Source organism: Orcinus orca, chromosome 5, assembly GCF_937001465.1.
Source record: "Orcinus orca chromosome 5, mOrcOrc1.1, whole genome shotgun sequence".
Classification (NCBI taxonomy): Eukaryota; Metazoa; Chordata; class Mammalia; order Artiodactyla; family Delphinidae; genus Orcinus; species Orcinus orca.
In genome coordinates this window covers 88,458,277-88,471,205 of record NC_064563.1, presented here as the reverse complement: position 1 = coordinate 88,471,205, position 12,929 = coordinate 88,458,277, and the positions used below count along the sequence as shown (strand labels likewise).

At 35.6% G+C, this 12,929-nt stretch overlaps 1 protein-coding gene and 1 pseudogene across 12 annotated transcripts in view; both read right to left on the bottom strand.

Moving 5' to 3' along the window:
• ZBTB20 (zinc finger and BTB domain containing 20) overlaps window positions 1–12,929 on the bottom strand; it is an 821,511-nt gene that overhangs the window by 347,094 nt on the left and 461,488 nt on the right. The gene's annotated exons all lie outside the window — the stretch shown is intronic.
• On the bottom strand, window positions 5,439–5,621 carry LOC117202269 (uncharacterized; annotated as a pseudogene).

The following is a 12,929-nucleotide window of genomic DNA, read 5'->3' as shown; positions in this document are numbered from 1 at the left end:
ACCAGTCTGGTAAGATCAGACTGGATCCTAAATGAACACCATGCTTCCTTTGCCCCTTGCATTCTCTGGTTTTTACAGGAGGTTATCTCTCATGATTGCACATTCAGATTCCTGACCCTAGCTCCTTTCCCACCTAATTTTTTTTTTTCCCTTCACCCTATGTCTATCTCCCTATGAATAGACAAGAGGCTGTATAGTTCTTACCAGTGGCCATAGTGCTATCTAGAGTGGAACTCCATCAGCCCCATACACATTGCCTTGTTGAAGAGATATAATGTACTTTCCACACTTAAGAAATGATTTGATTTCCTTTGCCTCAGTAGAAATATTACAAGCTAACAGTGGTTCTCCTGTTATAAACCACAGTAACTATCTGCTCATCAACATCAGTTGCTAAATTGTATCATGATAGAATTCTAAAATACATGTTAAACTTTCTTTCTACAAGTTGCCTATTTCCTCTGAATACAGCCAATTCACCTGGCAACAAAGATTAATTAGCCGCTGTTTTTTTGTATGCAAAAAGAAAAAAGTATGATTTCTCTTTGTTTATAAGAACTTCTGATAAGTGGTGATAGGTTTCAGAACCCTCTTCTTTTTTGGCAACCACGGTTCAGTTATCAGGAACTTCAAGTTCAGAACTGGAGAACACTGACTCCGTTCTGTGATTTCACAATTGCTAGGGATTGGTTAATTGCTAAAAACTGCTCACATGGAAGACGAGGCACTGTTCTCTTTATTTGCAAGGGACAAATAGGCATATTAAAAGGGGTTTTAGAGTATCTAAAACATGATAAACTCGTGGCTTTCTTTTACAAAACTATTCATGAGGTTCTCCTTAGGAATAGGAGAGACTATCTAATTTCTATGGGTGGAAATCCCATCTGTAACAATGTTTTGCAAAGACACATACTACCAATACCTTTTCCAGTGAGATGCAGATTCTAAAATCATGTAAGCTAGACAAGATAATTTTATAATATAAGCAGAAAACAATAAAAGCTACTGTGATAGTCTAGATTACATATGAAATGTGTAAAAGAATAAAATGAAAAGTTCTCTAGTTTTTTTTAAAGTTGCATCAGAATTTCCCTTCCATGTTGTAATCATGCCTCTTTAAATGTATACGAAAAGTAACTTTGCTAGGCTCATGAAGAATGACCTTGATATGCATGGCATAACTATAAGCAAAATAATTTTTAAAAGAATGAGTCTACATATATAATTTCATCATTTCTAGAAACATGGATGTCATTAGACTTGAAGACAGCCAGTGGATTAAACCAACGTATTTTGACATCAACTAAAATGTGATCTAATTGCAGGCTGCAGTGATTATAAACACTTTTGGAAAGAAATACGGCTCTCCTCTACTTCTCCAACTGCCCACCCCTCTTCTCCTCTTCCGCCACAGATCTGTGACAGCCTAACTTCCAGCTAACAAGTTAGAAGACTGGGTGAAGCATCAGTTTGGAATTATTTTTAAAAAATTATAAATAATCAAAAGAGGTGACAAATGTTTCAGTGGTTACTAAACATTTAATGGGTAGCAAGGTATAAATTAATAATTAAGGGCGTTAATCTGTTGACTAATATTGATGCTTAGAAAGCTAGAAGTGTCAAGATGTTCTTTCAACCACAGTATTCCAGATTTAGGAATTTTTTTAGTGGGTTTAGTATAGGAAAAAAGATGCTTAGATATGCATACTTAAAAAATAATAACCTCTGATTTATCTATCATCTAAGTCCTTGTGTTTTCTGGAAAATATATTAATGAGAGGTGGCATTATTTGACAGTTAAGGAAGGAAAATGGAAATCATCTGTTGTATGTCAACTATGCTCATAAGCAAAATAATATTCTCTTAATCTTCAAAAGGAAAGGGGCGATTATAAAATAATTTGAGACTCTCTGGACAGAACTGAGATATTCTCTGAAAATTTTGTAAGTGCTATATATTTTAAAAGTAGTGTAGTATTACTATAACATAGCTATTAAATATGTACTTCTTTTCATTCTGATAATCCCTCTCCCTTAAATCTGAAGGGCTGATTAATTTCTTCATTTATTCTTTTGGATAAATATCCTGTTCATTGATGCTTGAAATCCAGCTCATCAGTTTCCCTTTAAATTCTAACATATTTTAAAGAACTTTAGAAGATCATGAACTCTGGAGTACTGACTAATTTGGAACCTGCCTCCGTCTCTTACAGGCTGTATGACTTTGACCAAGCTACTAAAATTCTTAGTAGTCCAGTTTCTTCACCTGTGAGAATGGCATAGAAAACATACCTACCTCCTATGGTTACTATGAGGATTAAGGGGTTTCATACAGCCAATGTGAAGATGTGAAATTGCTTTTCTGAGTCTTTGGAGGTATTTGAAATCAGGCTGACTAAGTCAAGCAAAGCTGTGGGGTCTGTTTGGCAGGTGACCTCCAAATTTCACTTCAAGGTCTTGGACTGTCTCAGGTCATTGTAGTGAAGAGCTCTTTGTGTAACTGCCATCTTTCTGCCTCAAAGCCAAGATGGATTTACCTGTTAGTTTTAGTTTTCACTAAAGATCTCTCTTCAGCTGTGTGCACTAAGGGTAAAATATCAACAATTAAATTATTTGAAGCAGGCAAATGTTGAAAGGGGAATTTAGTTAAGTCATAGCAGTGTGCCAACTTGGTCTGACTTTCAGAAAGATCACCATAATAAGGAGACCAATAAATAAATTAAAAGTATAAAATATACATCTATGCAGAATCTTAGAACCCCTTCTCTGACATATAAGTCATTAAAGGAAACTTTGTGTCCTGCCTATTGATTCAACATTTAAAATAGAACCAGTTTTATGGAAGAAATTCACAAGCCAGAATTACTGAGTTCCTCTGGATCAGATTTTTCTGTGCTCCATTAAAAACAACAACAACAACAGCAAATGAATAACAACAACAAAAAACAATGGTTCTGGTTGTATGTAATGTATACCACTAATCTAGTGTTTCTTAACAGGGGAACAATTTTGTCCTGCACCCCCATCCCTAGGGGACAATTGACAATGTTTGAAGACAATTTTGATTATCACAACTGAGAGGAGCTATTGGCATCTAGTGGGTAGAGGCCAGGAATACTGCTAAACAGCCTAGAGTGCACAGGACAGTACCGATCTGCCCCCAACAAAGAATTTTCTGGTCCAAACTGTCAGTAGTGCTGTGTTGAGAAACCCCATCTTGATTCTGTATACCAGAAACACTGGCCTTGAACCATCAGCTGCATCAACATTTATGATACTCAGTCTATGGAGTAGTCTGACAGTTGAAGGATACACCTAGAAGGAATACCACTTTGAATATATAACTGACAAATCTGGATACAGTGCTAAGGGAAGAACTGGGTAAGCAAATAATTGGTGGCTAATTATGCCAAATATAAAAAGATAATTTTACATTACTGAGTAAATCAGATTAATATTCTTCTTTAATCCCAGGGGGTCTAAAAATAAGAAGTTATGGACTATGCAATGTTATCCTGACACAGATATTTTGAAACAGTTTATAGAAAGCAGTAAACATGTTTTTTTAAGAAAGATAGCCCAAATGAGGTATGAAGAATTAGAAGTCATTTTTCTAGGTCAGATTTTTTTCCTACAGATCGGATTTTCCACATGCATTCATTCATGCAGATCACAAACTACACTTCTAACGCTCTTTCTCTCTGAAGGTAAATCAGGCTAAAACTAAGAGTTTAAGAACCATTTCTGTACAAGAGAAATTTCCAGCTAAGGGAGAACAACACAAGCTCTAAGGTAGGTGTGAAATTTATTTTTAAATTAAGCCACAACTATTCTGCAAACATTTAACTCAGAACCACACCACTGTTAAAGTTTGTTGATTCCATACAAAAGGAAGAACCAACATAAATTAAATTTGCAAATGAAGAAAATAAAATATGTGAAAATTATTTTTAATACGGCTAAAATTCAAATATGCAACATTTTATTCTTTTTACAGGTTTCACTGCCAAAGACAACATGTATATTTTTCCGATGAAAGAGGATGACTGAAATTGACATTCAGGTGAGCATCTGGACACTACCAGTATGTGATGTTGCACAAATTTACTCACATCTGGAGTTATCCTCGTGCTTTTGAATTTTATTTTGGTTAGTGTTACCAGGAGTTAAAATGTATTGAGGGCCTCAGAAAAATTGGCTTTTATTTATTCCCACTTAGAACCCCAGAAGTTGCTTCTGGGCACTTCTTACTGATGAAGAAATCCAAGGTGAAATAACTGGCTTAGCCACAAAGAGAATGGAAGGTCATTCATTTCTGAGCTACCAATATCTTTTCTTCTCCTTTTTCTCATTTTAACTTCTAGATTTAGCTCCAAAACATTTGCTCTTTCTCCCTTAAGGGGAAATTCTAGCGTCAGAAGGTTAGTGGAGGGGAGGGTAGTGATGGGTTTAGGTTTTCATAGCAGTTCATTTCAAAACTGTTAAGTACCTCCTACCAAGAGACCACCACTAAAAACTGTTTCTAGAACAAGGCAAAGGGAGAGACTTAAACATGGGGGAAAAAAATGGAAGGAAACAAGAAAGCTCTGGCACTGTGAAAGATTCAGAAAAAAAAAAAATTCTGATTTCTGCTCTCAAGATGCTTACAATCTTATTCTAGAGGAAAAGGAAAATGAATTCCACTTTAAATAACTGAATAACAAAAAGAAACAGTGCAGTTAAGTGTAACAATGGGTGGTAGAAGCAAAATGCTGTGGGGAAGCCATGTCTCTTACCTCTTTTCCAACTCAGAGGAAAGAGACAGTGGGTCAAATTCAAGCTACTCTAGTTTTTGATATTAGTTTCATAATACAGCTATAATCCCATTACAGAGAACTTCAAGGAGCTGTTGACATTTTTTTTTCCTGTCCTGTAGTTTATTGTCTCAAGTATTGCTTGAAATACCAGGCTACATGCAGAGATGTTTGCACTAATGGTATTTGTTGACCTGCATTAAGTTAGGGTCAACCTGAATAAATGGAGATGCATACTACAGGGAACCAGTTAGTCAGATTGTTTGTAGTTAGGCTTGCATTATTTTTACAATACTTTATTACTTTTAACCTAAAGCCTAGACATTATCCTCAAATAATCTTGTTATTATATGAAACAGTAATATTTATTAAGAATGCCTCTGGAAAGCCTCAAATGGGGATATGCAGAGGAGGATTTACTATGAATTTAATGGAACTTAAACTTCAGGGCCCCTCACTTGCACAGCCCCTCCCAAGACCCTGTACTTAATTTGTAGTCATAATTCTGTATTCTTTTCCTTAAAGAGGGTCCCCCAAATAGTTTAAGTGTCTGGCAAAATCTTCATCCACCTTGGGTAGAAAATAATCTTGAAGGAATCAAACCTGACTATCCTGAAAGGCCAAGTCAGAGAAGGATACAAAATGTACTTTTACAAGCATATATAAATTACATTTCCAAATGCATCCCTCCTGTCGTTGCTGTCTTCCACCCTGGCAAAGGATAGATGCCATCTTACCCACTGTTACAAGGTTTCTAGACTCTTTTAATTAGCAATAATCACGCCTCGGATAAACCTCATTGGCTACGATACTGCCACGGCACGAAGCTCTAGACTCTTTTAAATAAAATCTGTCTGTTCAGTGACTGGGAATAATCAGTGTTTAAAATAAAAGGTGAAAAATTCAGAGACAGAAGATGATTTCTAAGAGTAAAAAGAGAGACACAAATTTTTTTACATAAATAGTAATAATTATTATTCATAGCTAAGGGATACATGCATTTGAGAAAAGGAAGGACTTGGAAATTCAGTACAATTTACAGTAGCACCTATGAAAAGTATGGTGAGTTTAGGCAGAGCGTGGGAATTTTTACCACGAGTAACACCACGTGTCTGTTTTTCTGGTTTCTGAAAACCCCAAATAAATCCCACAAGCACCTCTAAACCCCACCATGGAATTCTGACACTTCTGAGTAAGAAGTTCAGAGGAAAATTAAAACTTTGGATGCACTATGTCTGTCTACAGTTTTTCCTATAATGCCTTGTCCTGCTTTTTAAAGAAAACTGAATAAAAATTAATTCAAAAAATGAATGAAATTATCCCAAATGGAATACTAAATTGAAAAATAGTAGTTAAATTGTTCATAACCATTTTCTGTTACATTTTTTTCCTCTCTCTCTTAGAAATGGAGTAAGAATGCTTCAAATAAAAAATGTAAAACCCATCCCATTCCATAAAGGGCCCACTCACGTAAACAGGAAGCTCATTAAAAGCGCTTTTCTTGGTTTCCTGGCAAAGCCCACTTTTTATTTTGGTGGCAGCACCTATTAAGTAGAGGACTCTTTTTGTGGGCAGGGTGAAAAATTAAACATTACAATCCATCAGGCACCCGCTGGATTAGAGTTAGTTGAGCGACTCCTTGACGAGAGCGAACAAGGGTAGCTCTGAGATCAAGGAACAGGCTTTGGTCTAGCCCTGTGCTATAGATGATGGGCTTCTCTGTCCAGGCATCACAAATCAGCTCGGAGTTCCAAAAGAGCCAGGAGACGCCAGTTCATAATAGTGCAAAATGTTTCACATGCACATTGAACCATTCTCTCATTTCCTTTACATTTAAATACTGTTTTATTTGTTTCTTCCTTTGCTTTCCCTTTCTGGGAAGCACTGTAGCATAATGGAAAGAGTATGGGTTTTGGAATTTGAAATCTTGGTTTCTAGTTCCTGCTCTGCCAAATACTGTGACATCTTGCCTTCCTGAGCCATCATTTTCTGATCTGTAGAATGGGGACTAAATTCTTCCTTAATCAGCTCAAATTTTTCAAAGTATAGGTAAGCATCACCTGTCTCAAAAATCCACTGAGGTGAAAATACAAATTTCAGGGCCCCTTTCTGATTCTCTGTAAGTTAGAAAACCTTGGAATCTGCATTTGAAGCTTGCTACCCAAATAATTTTTGTACACACTAAAGTTTTAGGACCACAGCAGGTTCTTATTAGTCATCCATTTTATACACATCAGTGTATACATGTCAATCCCAATCTCCCAATTCATCGCACCACTACCCACACCCCCCGCCGCTTTCCCCCCTTGGTGTCCATGTGTTTGTTCTCTACATCTGTGTCTCTATTTCTGCCCTGCAAATGGGTTCATCTGTACCATTTTACTAGGTTCCACATATAATAATAATAACCTGCTGTATAAAAAAAAATAAAATAAAATTCAAAAAATAAATAAATAAAGTTTTAGGACCACACATCCTAACTTGTCTGAGTCAGAATTAAATTAAATCATGTAGGTGAAATTTATTTCAATCTGTTAACTGCAAATCAAGATGTGTATGCTTAGATGTTCTCATTAGTGATATTTTCCAGGGTAGCTCAAAGAACCAAAGGAAGGACACAGGACCATTTTCCCAAAGATCTTGCTTTGAGCCATTCCTGCCATGCCAACAGCATTCTGCTTTACCTTCAGTTAGGCAGGTTGGTGGGTTGGTGGGGAGAATAGAGCTGAGAGCTCTGACACAGGCGAGGCTTCTGTAGAATTTCATTTATGTGACTGTACCTACCCCACAGGGTGATATAAGGATTAATTCCTATTTGGTAATTTACTGTGTGTAAAATGCCTTGAGCCCCTTGGAGGAAAGTGCTATATAAATGTAAAATAATAATTATAATAATAATAACTTCAACTATTTAACTGATCAGTGAATTAGCTAGAAGATTTAGGCTGCCAAGGGACAAGGCTGAAACCATTATAAGTAGGAACATTTTACACCATCATATCTCATAACTGTTATCACAGAAAGGGGAAACAAAGGGTGAAAATTAAGATAAATCCATGTTCTCCACTGATTTAAATGACAGAGGATCACTAGTAATGGTTCATGAAAGCCAGGAAATGCAAAAATGACAGCTGCATTGTAATTCTAACTCAGGCACACATCCTGAGATTTTATACACTTTGGTCTTTTATTTGTATAGAAAATATCTCATCAGTGCAACATCTAAAATTTAGCATTATTAATGCACTTGATTATGCTTTTGCTCAGTTGGAATATGTTCATAATTCACCCCTATTGGTAGATAATTGTTTTCCTATATGAAAGGTATTGATGTTATTCTACGAAGTTCCAGGTAATATTTGAATCAGTTGTTTACAAACAACTTGATTCCTGTGTATCTTCCTAAGAAAACTAGGGATTTTAGGAAACTAAAATATATAGGAGATAACTTTTCTTCCCAGGAATAAAATATTTTGGTGCATAAACTTGCATGAGCTCAACTGCCCTCAGTTCTTACATTATTTGTTTTATTTATTTGATTCGCTTTGTGCAGACCCTTCCACTAAAAAGCTCAAGGGGCTGAACCCAGAACTTTCATATACTGAACGTGAATCACTTCTTAAACCACAAGAAGCAAAAGAAAAGGCTATAGAAATCTTAATGGGCAAGCTTCAGATGCTCAAAAGCAATTGTTTAGTTACTCTACTTAGTTATGCATCGTTCAAAACACTTTCTAAATCGGGCAAGAAAGGTTCTTTTGTGAAGAACAGGCTTTGGGGCCTTGAACAAGTTTTAAGTTGTTTTATAGCTCACACACACAGTAGTTTCGATGTGTATGTAAAGAGGTACTTCCATGCGACAAAGTTTGTAGTTGAGTACTGAAAGGGAAATGGAAAGAAACAAAGCAAGGAGAGGAATTGAGCATGTGGTACCTTGTTCTATTTTTAATTAGTAATTCCTAGCCTCAAAGATTTACACTTTAAAAAAAATCCAATACTGAGTGTGTAAAAACAGGTGTAGACTAAGGTGAATGAATACCAGAAAATAAAGTTAATCAGTATAACTTCAAATTATCTTGTAAATACTAAAATTAAGCTTTACTCTGTCTAAAGGAGGAAGAAGGAAAGACAGACAAAAATAAAAAAAAACAGACCTTGCCATGAATTTTCTTTGCCTGAAATAATAAATATTAGATATGCCTTCTGATTTATAAAAAGCCATGTGATACCTAATCCCCAACATTACAAAACATTCCAAATGTGATGTGTGTTTAAACACATCCATGCATAAACACACATGCACACACACATCAAAAATATCGGTGTTCTAGTATAGCCTTCTTGCTTTAAAGGGCCTCTAAAAAGGGCATAAGAAAATGGGTATCTGATAAAATGCTTCTGCTGGGGTCACCAGCAGAAGGCAAATCCAGTCAAGTGCTGCCAATAATCATTTCTATTACAAATGTTTTTAAAATCCATCTTTTCTTTACATATACTTTTTCCTTTGGTATAGCTAATATGGTGGCCAATGTCCCGGTCTTCTAGTCACATTGGAGTTTCTTGCCCGTGCATCACAAGCTCAGCTGCACTCATCAACGTGGAAAAGCTGACAGCACTGTCTGAAAGACACAGCTTGGGATAATTGCTCCTTGTAGCTCCCCTGTCAATGAATATTACCATATTCTTCTCACGAGTAAGGTTACTGTACTTCTTTTCCTTTTTTTTGGATTTCTACACACTTAGCCACTAAGCACATCACTATTCCTTTAATGAAATGGACTAAACATGACAGTGTGAACTGTGGGCTAACATTCTCAAGATTCTGTTTTAAAGCCTCTGTGTTCATATTTTTAAAAATAATCTTTGTCCAGAAGAAGTAAAAATGACAATAATTTTTTACTTGATATTACTGTTTTCTTAAGAAGGTTAACTGAGAAATATCAATCGATAGGCACAAAGCAAAGAAAAAAAACACATAAGGCTAGCAAACATACTCTCTTACTGAATTTCTTTCACCTAAATATACAATGGAATCCTCTGACATAATGTGTTTTCTTTCCCTATCATGTTAGGCTGAAGAATAGTTCTTGGGCAAAAGTAGAAAAACCATGCTTTAAGTCTCCTTGTGATCTACACCTTTGAAATATTAGCTTCTCTTTAAATTTTAAATGCTAGCTCATTAAGAAGGAAAAAATTTCAAAGTACTGCAGTCATTAATAACAACAGCAGCAGCAACAGTAACAGTAACGATATTAACATCAACATTTATCAAACTCTTAGATGTCCTGGGCACCACTGTAATCACAGGAATTGACTCATTAAATCTTCACAACAACTCTGCCAGGTAATACTATTATTACTCCCATTTTATGGATGAGAAAATACAGGCACAGAGAGATTAAAATTTTATGCAAGATCACATAGCCAGTAAGTAGAGGAGCCAGGATTCAAATGGAGGGAGCCAGACTCTGACACATAATGAATGTTAGACACCATAGGGCCCAGTGCTCCTTACTTCCCCTGAAGCTCTTCCCGAAGTGGCCAGTGATCTGTGTTTACTTCCCTCCTGAACACTTACACACTTGTTGGCACCTGTGGTTAAAAGCTCAGGATCTGGAATGATATACAAGAGATTTACCCAAGATACCAGCAGTGCTTAACTCTACCAACATCTGTGCCTCAGTTTCCTCCTGTGTAAAACAGTAACATTAATACAAATGTCATGTAGTTGTTGTGAAGGTTAAATGCAATAAAGCACATTAGAGCTCAACAGAGGGTCAATGTTTAATAAATGTTAACTTCATTATTACTGATTTTTATCTCTTAATATATATGAACCCTTTCCCCAATTAGACTGTATTTCTTTTCAGAGAAACTGTCAATATGAATCCTCACTGTTTTGTGTTGGGCTTTCCAATTGTTTAATATATGTTGTTGAAATCTTAGATGTCCTAGGTACCACTGTAATAACATGTTAACTCATTAACTCTTCATAACAATTCTATGGGGTAATATATTTATTTATAATATTATAAGTAATATAATATTTATACCAGTATCTAAAATTTAGTGAGCACTTACTGTCAGGAACTCTGCCAAGTGCATTATGGCATTATCTCATGCAATTCTCCCCAATCCTCTGAACTGGGCACTTTCAAAATCTCCACTTTACACAGGAGGAAACTGAGGCTCACAGAGGTCACACAGCTAAGTGTTCAAGAATGTGAAACTCTAACCATAGCCCTATACTACCTGCTAAAGAATGAATGTAAGGTAGGTATTCAATAAACATTTGATCCTGATGATGAATCGACTATATTCTTAATTATTTCTGTTGCCAGAAAATTATGCTTAAAGCAAACTAATGTGGCCTAGCCAATATCATTCATTCATTAGTTAACTATTAAAAAGAGATTACTGTGTGCTAAGTACATGCCAAATACCAGCAATAAAAAGAAAATACTACGGATCTAAAATTTTCTCATCAAAAGCAATTAAGGATTTAATATAATTTCACTTACCATCATTTCTATGTCAACTCATAAAAAATCAAACTTCTTCCTCTCTCCCTTTCCCTCCCTGCCCACTCTTTCTTATTCCTTCTTTTAAACCCAAGTTTCATGGTATTAAATTTATAAAGATTTTTGCCGATAAGAAGCTTATATGTCAAGGCAAGGAACCATTTTAATTATATTTACTCTTCATTTTGAGAATATTTCTTTTTCATATCTGACAAAGACTTTTGAAGTGACTAAAGAAAGGCAAAGCAACCTGATTTAAAAAAAAAATTCTTTCATGTACAATCTTTTTTCTGTAATAGTCTCATAATAGCTTCGAAATTTGAAAAGAAGGTTTTAGCTGTTTTTGTTCTTTTCAAATTGGAAAAATTTGATTTTTCTCTTCACATGTTTAGATAACCTTTAAAATCAACAAACAAGAAATAAGAACATATTCAATTTTAAAAATACACTCTTCATTGGTGCCTTGGCATCATCAACTAATATCAGCATCACTCTGAAAACTGTGTTTCTATTCTTTTTCATTTCAACAATTCTATATGTTCACATTTAGTAGAAACTAAAGACTGCTTTATAAAAAATTTTCTCTTCATTTGAATAAAAATCTTTTACAAATCAACAGACCAAGAAAAAAATCCTTTGTATTTACCACTATTGAATAAAACAATGGGACATTTGAAGAGTACATACCACGTTAGAGGCAGGAAAACTTGTGATAAACTGAGAATTGTACCAGCTCACCATTTAATATCACTGCCTCTGTACAGCCTATAGATATTTATTGACTGTCTCAGACTAATGTGTGAGCGCCTGTGGCACTGGCAGAAATATATGAATTACCTGCCCAGAGATACTAATAGATACATATAGATGCTAAAACAAACAAAACAATTTTATAGCACCATAAGGGAGAAAAGACTAACATTTACAAAACTGTTTATTGTCCAGGCAAGACTGTAGACTCCAAACATATTATCTCATTTAAATTCTGATAAAAACACTAAGATGGCTAATGTTTACACATTTTAAATAAAAACATAACTATGAGAATCTTAATCAAATTCCCAGAGGCCACAATATTAGGAGGCTGGAGGGCCAAAATTAAAAAGCATAGAGGGGGCTTCCCTGGTGGCGCAGTGGTTGAGAGTCCGCCTACCGATGCAGGGGACACGGGTTCGTGCCCTGGTCTGGGGAGATCCCACATGCCGTGGAGCGGCTGGGCCCGTGAGCCATGGCCGCTGAACCTGTGCGTCCGGAGCCTGTGCTCCCAACGGGAGAGGCCACAACAGTGAGAGGCCCGTGTACCGCCAAAAAAAAAAAAAAAAAAAAAAAGCATAGAGGCCTTAGACTTTTCCATTTATATTACATTATTTCTTCTTAGGATCTACTTCTAAACCAAAGAAGTTGAAATCAATGTGGATATATATTTTAATAGACAGGTTCAAGGAAGAGTGGGATTTTAATGTAGGCATCAAAAGATAGAAATTAATAGGTAATATTTATTGAGTACTTACTACTGTTCTGAACACTCTGGATATATTCACTCATTTAATCCTTACAGCAATTTTTTTGGAGGTAAGTAATATTATTATTATTACTGTTATAACTGTGCAGTATGGA